At 34.3% G+C, this 5,698-nt stretch overlaps 1 long non-coding RNA gene across 1 annotated transcript; it reads left to right on the top strand.

Moving 5' to 3' along the window:
* The first annotated feature begins 3,368 nt into the window (after positions 1–3,368).
* LOC307166230 lies at positions 3,369–5,266 on the top strand. Its single transcript, XR_013822601.1, has 3 exons — positions 3,369–3,439; positions 4,280–4,419; positions 5,223–5,266. It is a non-coding gene; the product is annotated as an uncharacterized lncRNA (long non-coding RNA).
* The last annotated feature ends 432 nt before the right edge of the window (positions 5,267–5,698 follow it).

Below are 5,698 nucleotides of genomic sequence, written 5' to 3'. Positions count from 1 at the left end.
GCGGTTTAGCATTTTCTATTCCGTCAAGATGGCTGCTCCAAATGGCGTGACGTCAAATGGCCCTATAGAATAGGCTTGTTTGAGATGAGCAAAATCTGCGCAGAACCGATCACCGGTGATCAGCGCGAGATGCATGCCGGTTAGAAATGTGTCCGAGTGCGGTCCACCTTGCTCTGATGTCATGCTGACGTATGTCAAAAATCTCTCGCGAGCGCAAGGCACACCTGTCGGATTCTGCAGTCGAGCGCAGTTGCTCTCCACTGACTGCGCTGATCAAAAGCATGATGGGAAACGACTTGCTGACGACACAGCTTAATGTTTATTAGTTTAAACAACCGTGATGTTGTTCTCTTTTAAAATGTTTGATTTTAAAACTCTGATATCATGTTTTATGTGTATACGTTATGTGTGAATATTCCCAAACTATCTAACAGTGCGATCTCTATGGGTTATGCAATGTAATTTTTATTAAAAAAAGAAAAGAAAAAACACATGTCTGTATTAAAGAAAAAAAGACTAATAAACATGTATTTGGAATGGAATTTAATAAGTAGGCTACTTTGGGTGTCTTGTTCATTATATTTATTTTCATATAAAAGCAACAGAACTTAAATTCCATCCAGTTTAATAGCAACACTGTGCACGAGCGTGAATCCCGCGATATCCATCTTTGATCTCACAGCCCTGCTGAAAAAAACAATAGAAACCATTACATAATTGCTAATGGTTTTAATGGTTATAAAGATAACTGTATTGGTTTTAATGGAAACTGTAATGGTCCTAGTGGGTCTCTATTGGTAATTTACTTTCTTCTATTGGTGGCATGTTTTGTCTATTTGTCTGTATTGGTTTTAATGGAAACTGTAATGGTCCTAGTAGGTCTCTATTGGTGATTTGCTTTCTTCTATTGGTGGCATGTTTTTTCTATTGGATACCATTAAGGACCAATAGAACACCTTTGACAACTTATAGGTTACATGTTGGTTTCTACTGGACACCATTATGAACCATTAAGTCTCCAAATAAATTTAGTGTTTTCTTTGGTTTGATGATATTAATATATAATTTGTTTGTCACTGATTTCCTGGACTGATCCTATGTTTAAGTGACAACTTTAATAGTAGAACTGAAATTCTACTTTCTCACAACTGTTTATAAACACTCTGTTAAAAAGATACTTGGATCGAGGTACAACCTCTTGCCAAAACAACTTATTTATCAACTGCAGTAAATCATGTAACTGGCAACCAGTTATCTTATGCTTTCCTCGTCAACATCAACACCTGGCCTCCCTGCTGAAAAATCGAGAAATCCAGCTAAAACCAAGCTAAAAAGCTGGTTGGCTGGTTTAAGATGGAAGTAGCTGGTTTTAGCTGTCTCCTAGCCTGGCGTGTATGATCAAGCTTGTTTCCCAGCCTGGACAATTTGATGGTTTTAGCTGGTCTCCCATTCTGGCCAAGCTGATGAACATCTTACCTATATATATATATATATATATATATATATATATATATATATATATATTATTATTATTATTATTATTATTATTATTATTTAGTATAATAATAATAATAATAATAATTCACACACACAAACAATAAGTTAATATAGACGGAGTTGATTATAATACACTAGTTAATTGGAACCCAGAATTTATTTATTTATTTATTTATTTATTTATTTATTTATTTATTTATTTATTTGCCATTTAGTTATATAACGCAGTTATTAGTATTGTAACGCAAGGTATCATTAAATGTAAATTGAATTTTTCAAAAATAAAATAAAAAACTTATAATAGGCTACTTCTTGCACATGAATGGGTCATAGAACTACACAATGAGTTTAAGATTCATGATTTAATATTAATGGTATTTTAAATGATGTTATATGTTTTAATTCTAGACGTTTATTTAAATGCTGCTTGACTTTGAAGTGTTTTAATCCGCGTGCGCGTGAACATTCGAGTCGCATTCAAACACTGGAGCGAGCGCGCTGCGCGAGAGCAGATGGAAACGAGGAAACGTCATCATCATCAACTGACAAACAGCAGAACTCCGGTCTCTCGCTGTTGTTTTCACTGCTTTCAGGTGAGTTTAGTCAACAAATTCACACAAATAATACATACAAACGTCCCTGACACCTTTATTGCGTGTAATTGACAAGCTTCCGTTGAATATTTTCTTTATAGAAATGGCTTTGTGTCTTCAAAAAAGTCCGTTAGCATCTCAACTATTTTCACTTAACGTTACGTTAAGCTAAGGCTAACTAACGTTATAGACTGGAGCTCTTGTTTATGAAAGTTTGGGGTTTTAACCACTTCTTTTTTTGTACATAACAGTTTTTGATAGTTTTGTTTTGCTGGTAATTTGGATGGGTGATTCGAAGTAAGCTAATTTATTTAACCTAAAAGAATGCACTGTACTGTTAATCAGTGACGTCACTTACAAATAGTGATGAAAAAAAAGTTATTTCAGGAGCAACAGAAAAAAAAAAAACCCTCTATTGATTAATCATGATACTAATTTCATATGCATTTATTTCACAATACATTATCTTAAGAATTTTATATATATATATATATATATATATATATATATATATATATATAAAATGTATATAAATAAAATAAGTTCTGCTCTAGCTTGTAAATGTTCTATTGTAAATTCTATGTAACATTGTTGGCTCTGTGACAAATTGCATGTTATGTTCTAGAATCTAGATCATCATGCTGAAGGCCTGCTGCACCCCCTGTCCAAGAGAATCTCCACGGCTATGAACCATATGACTAGTTAAGCAAAACCACCTCAAACATAGTGCACTAACTGTTCAAAGTTTTGGGGTCTGTAAGATTTATGCTTTTGAAAGAAGTCTCACATTTTAAAATCATTAACCCCAGGTTTTTTCAGTGAGATTGTCCTTGAGAAGCATGTAAGCTAAATAATCAGATAAATAATAGGCGACAAATATAATGTTATAATGGTCGTAGTTATAATAATTAATTTAACTATTATGATAAAAGGATATCATGGTTATTGGTATATTTTATTTTATTTCTCTAGGTCTGGTTTGAATTATGTTGGCCAATGAGACAGACACCATACTGTCCAACTCAGGGGTATTTATTTTGTATGCATTTTTTTACTGATAAATATTGAAATTCTTTTTACTTTTAAATGCTAAATGTGGTTCAGGCACGCAAGTTATTTTTCACAGATATCTGGCCAGCTTAAGTATGAGTATACTCATAGCTCATACTCTTAGCCTTTAAAATGTTTGAATTGATATCCCCAATGCAATATCAGGGGGTAAAGATATCATTAGAGTTCTTAAACTTGTGGCTATGCTCTTGTTATCAGATGAAATAATCCCTAGCGTTTGGCCCTGTGATTCTTCAGGATAAGACCTTGATGCCATCCACACTCAGTAGATGAAGAAGGTGAGTTTCACAATAGCTGCCACTATCACAAATCAAGAGACCGAACACAACAGGCTTTCATCCATATGAACACACCCATATGTAGGCATGGGTACTGAAACAATACTCATACTTATATTCACTTAAACACAGTTTATGTCTTAAAGGTATAGTGGAGGATCTTTCCGAATTTTAGATAAGAACCGCCCTCTCCACTTTTTGAAAAAATGCACATGCGCAACACTCTACCTGCTCCCGAGAGGGAATGCCTATAAACGTGTGCGAGGTTCTCCTCGTGCACGCTCTGTTTACAAGTTGCTGTCGGCATCGCTCATACAAGATTACTTTCCAAAAGAAGATTTGCACTTTTTCTCCAAATAGCATGCCAAACTTTACCTGTCGAGTAGAAACCTTGCGACTGAGGCATCAGTGGGAAGCCCAACCTGTGTTTTCAGCGCACGCCATCGTGTGAAACAATCTCCCAAAAACACTCTGATCTTGTTTCTCTCTTCTGAGGCCTTTCTCTTCTTCTCATACAGTTCGTACAAACTTTTTCTCTTGAGAACCTCAAACATTTTCAAACGACCCGGTGAAACGGCGAGCTTCAATGAATGGCGTTAACCGTAGCTCACTAGTCACCACACATAAACACCTGAAAGTGCGCATGCGCAGAAAGCGAAAACTAAGGGACGAGCACGTAAACATATCACCAGAATGATTGACAATTAGGAGGACCAATAGTATAGATGATCCATCCGGAAGAAAAAAATCCTCCACTATACCTTTAAGTTTAAGCTTGTTGAATAATATGTCAAAAGAAATGCAATGGTCAGGATTATTGAGGGCCTTTTTCTATGACAGCAGACACATGAGATAATGCCTGAAGTGAGTCAGTGAAGGAGAAGATCAAGCCTCTGGAGGAGGACATGCAGTTACACTTCAGGAGAAACACAAAGATGAGCTCCAGGGCAGATTCAGCAATCATTATAAAGGTGAGTTCAGTGTTCCCATGCTTAAGTGAAACTGTTTAATAAAGCAGATACATTGTGTTATTTAAAGTGATGATTTTACTTGTTTTATTATTAAAAGGTAATATTAAAGGTTAAAAATTACCCACGGAAATAGACCTGCACGATATTGCAAAAAACTGATATTGCAATATTGAATTTTTTCTGCATAATGCAGTATAAAAAAACTATTTCTATAAAATATAACTATCTATAACTATAAAAAATGTAACAAAGATGTAAATTAAAAATATTCCACGTAAGTCTAATTTAGGTACAGAAATTGAGTAATCAACTGTAAAATAACATGGCATAGTCTTTACATAGCCTGACTTCACAGAGGCCTGCAATATCACTACCACAGATAGGTATGAATGATAAAACAATATGTTCATGGCTTTAATGCATCCCATAACATGCGTGTTTATTACAGTGTGTCAGGATGTGTGTGTCTTGCACCTGTTTTATGAAGACACCGTTTTATGAGGACATCATAAGTACATGCTCCTGATGTTTAACTTGACTAGAGAATCTCAGTGTGTTGTGTTAGTTTGACAGAATCCTGGTCTATGAGGACACTAGTTTTACCGGGACACATATAATGGAATATTAGGATCGATACTGATAACCCATAATTCACAGCTCATTGTGGCTAATACCAATATCGTAAATTATTTGTGCTTGTTAGATTAAATATAATCATTGAAGAAGTTGGTAAAAATAGCAACCTCTGTTGAAATTGGCTTTCAATAAGTAATACTAAAATTAGTATTTATTTGTCTTTTATATTTTATGAGAATAATCAGATGAAACCTGAACAAGATAGAGCAACTCTAAAGGTATCTAAGAAGTTTATAATATAAATGTCTTACTGTGTTTCCCAACGTTTTGATTGTTAACAGCCTAGTGTCTTATTCTAATTGAATGTATTGATAATTGAATATTTTGAAATGAAAGATGGAGCATAGGCCTACATTTAATAAAATTCGGTTATTAAGGAAATGTAATTTTGCCAAAAGAAGAATTTCTTTTAATTTAAATAAATGTTAACTTTAAAGCAGCCTACTTCAGTGTGATATGTTACCATATTATCATGCTTAACACTGAGAATTGAATAATTGTAATGTGATGATCAAATGCAGATATCTAAATCAGAGAATATCATATTTTGGGCGGTTGGCGGGTGGAATATTTATTTTTAACAGCGGATTCGGGTGCACCAGATTAATTAATTTATCTTTAAAATGTAAAAAAATGTGTTCATTTTTTGGTC

The sequence above is a fragment of the Squalius cephalus genome (genome assembly GCF_949319135.1).
Source record: "Squalius cephalus genome assembly, chromosome: 10".
In the NCBI taxonomy this organism is placed as follows: domain Eukaryota; kingdom Metazoa; phylum Chordata; class Actinopteri; order Cypriniformes; family Leuciscidae; genus Squalius; species Squalius cephalus.
Note: the sequence above shows the minus strand (reverse complement) of the source record. Positions and strands in the feature narration are given on the sequence as shown.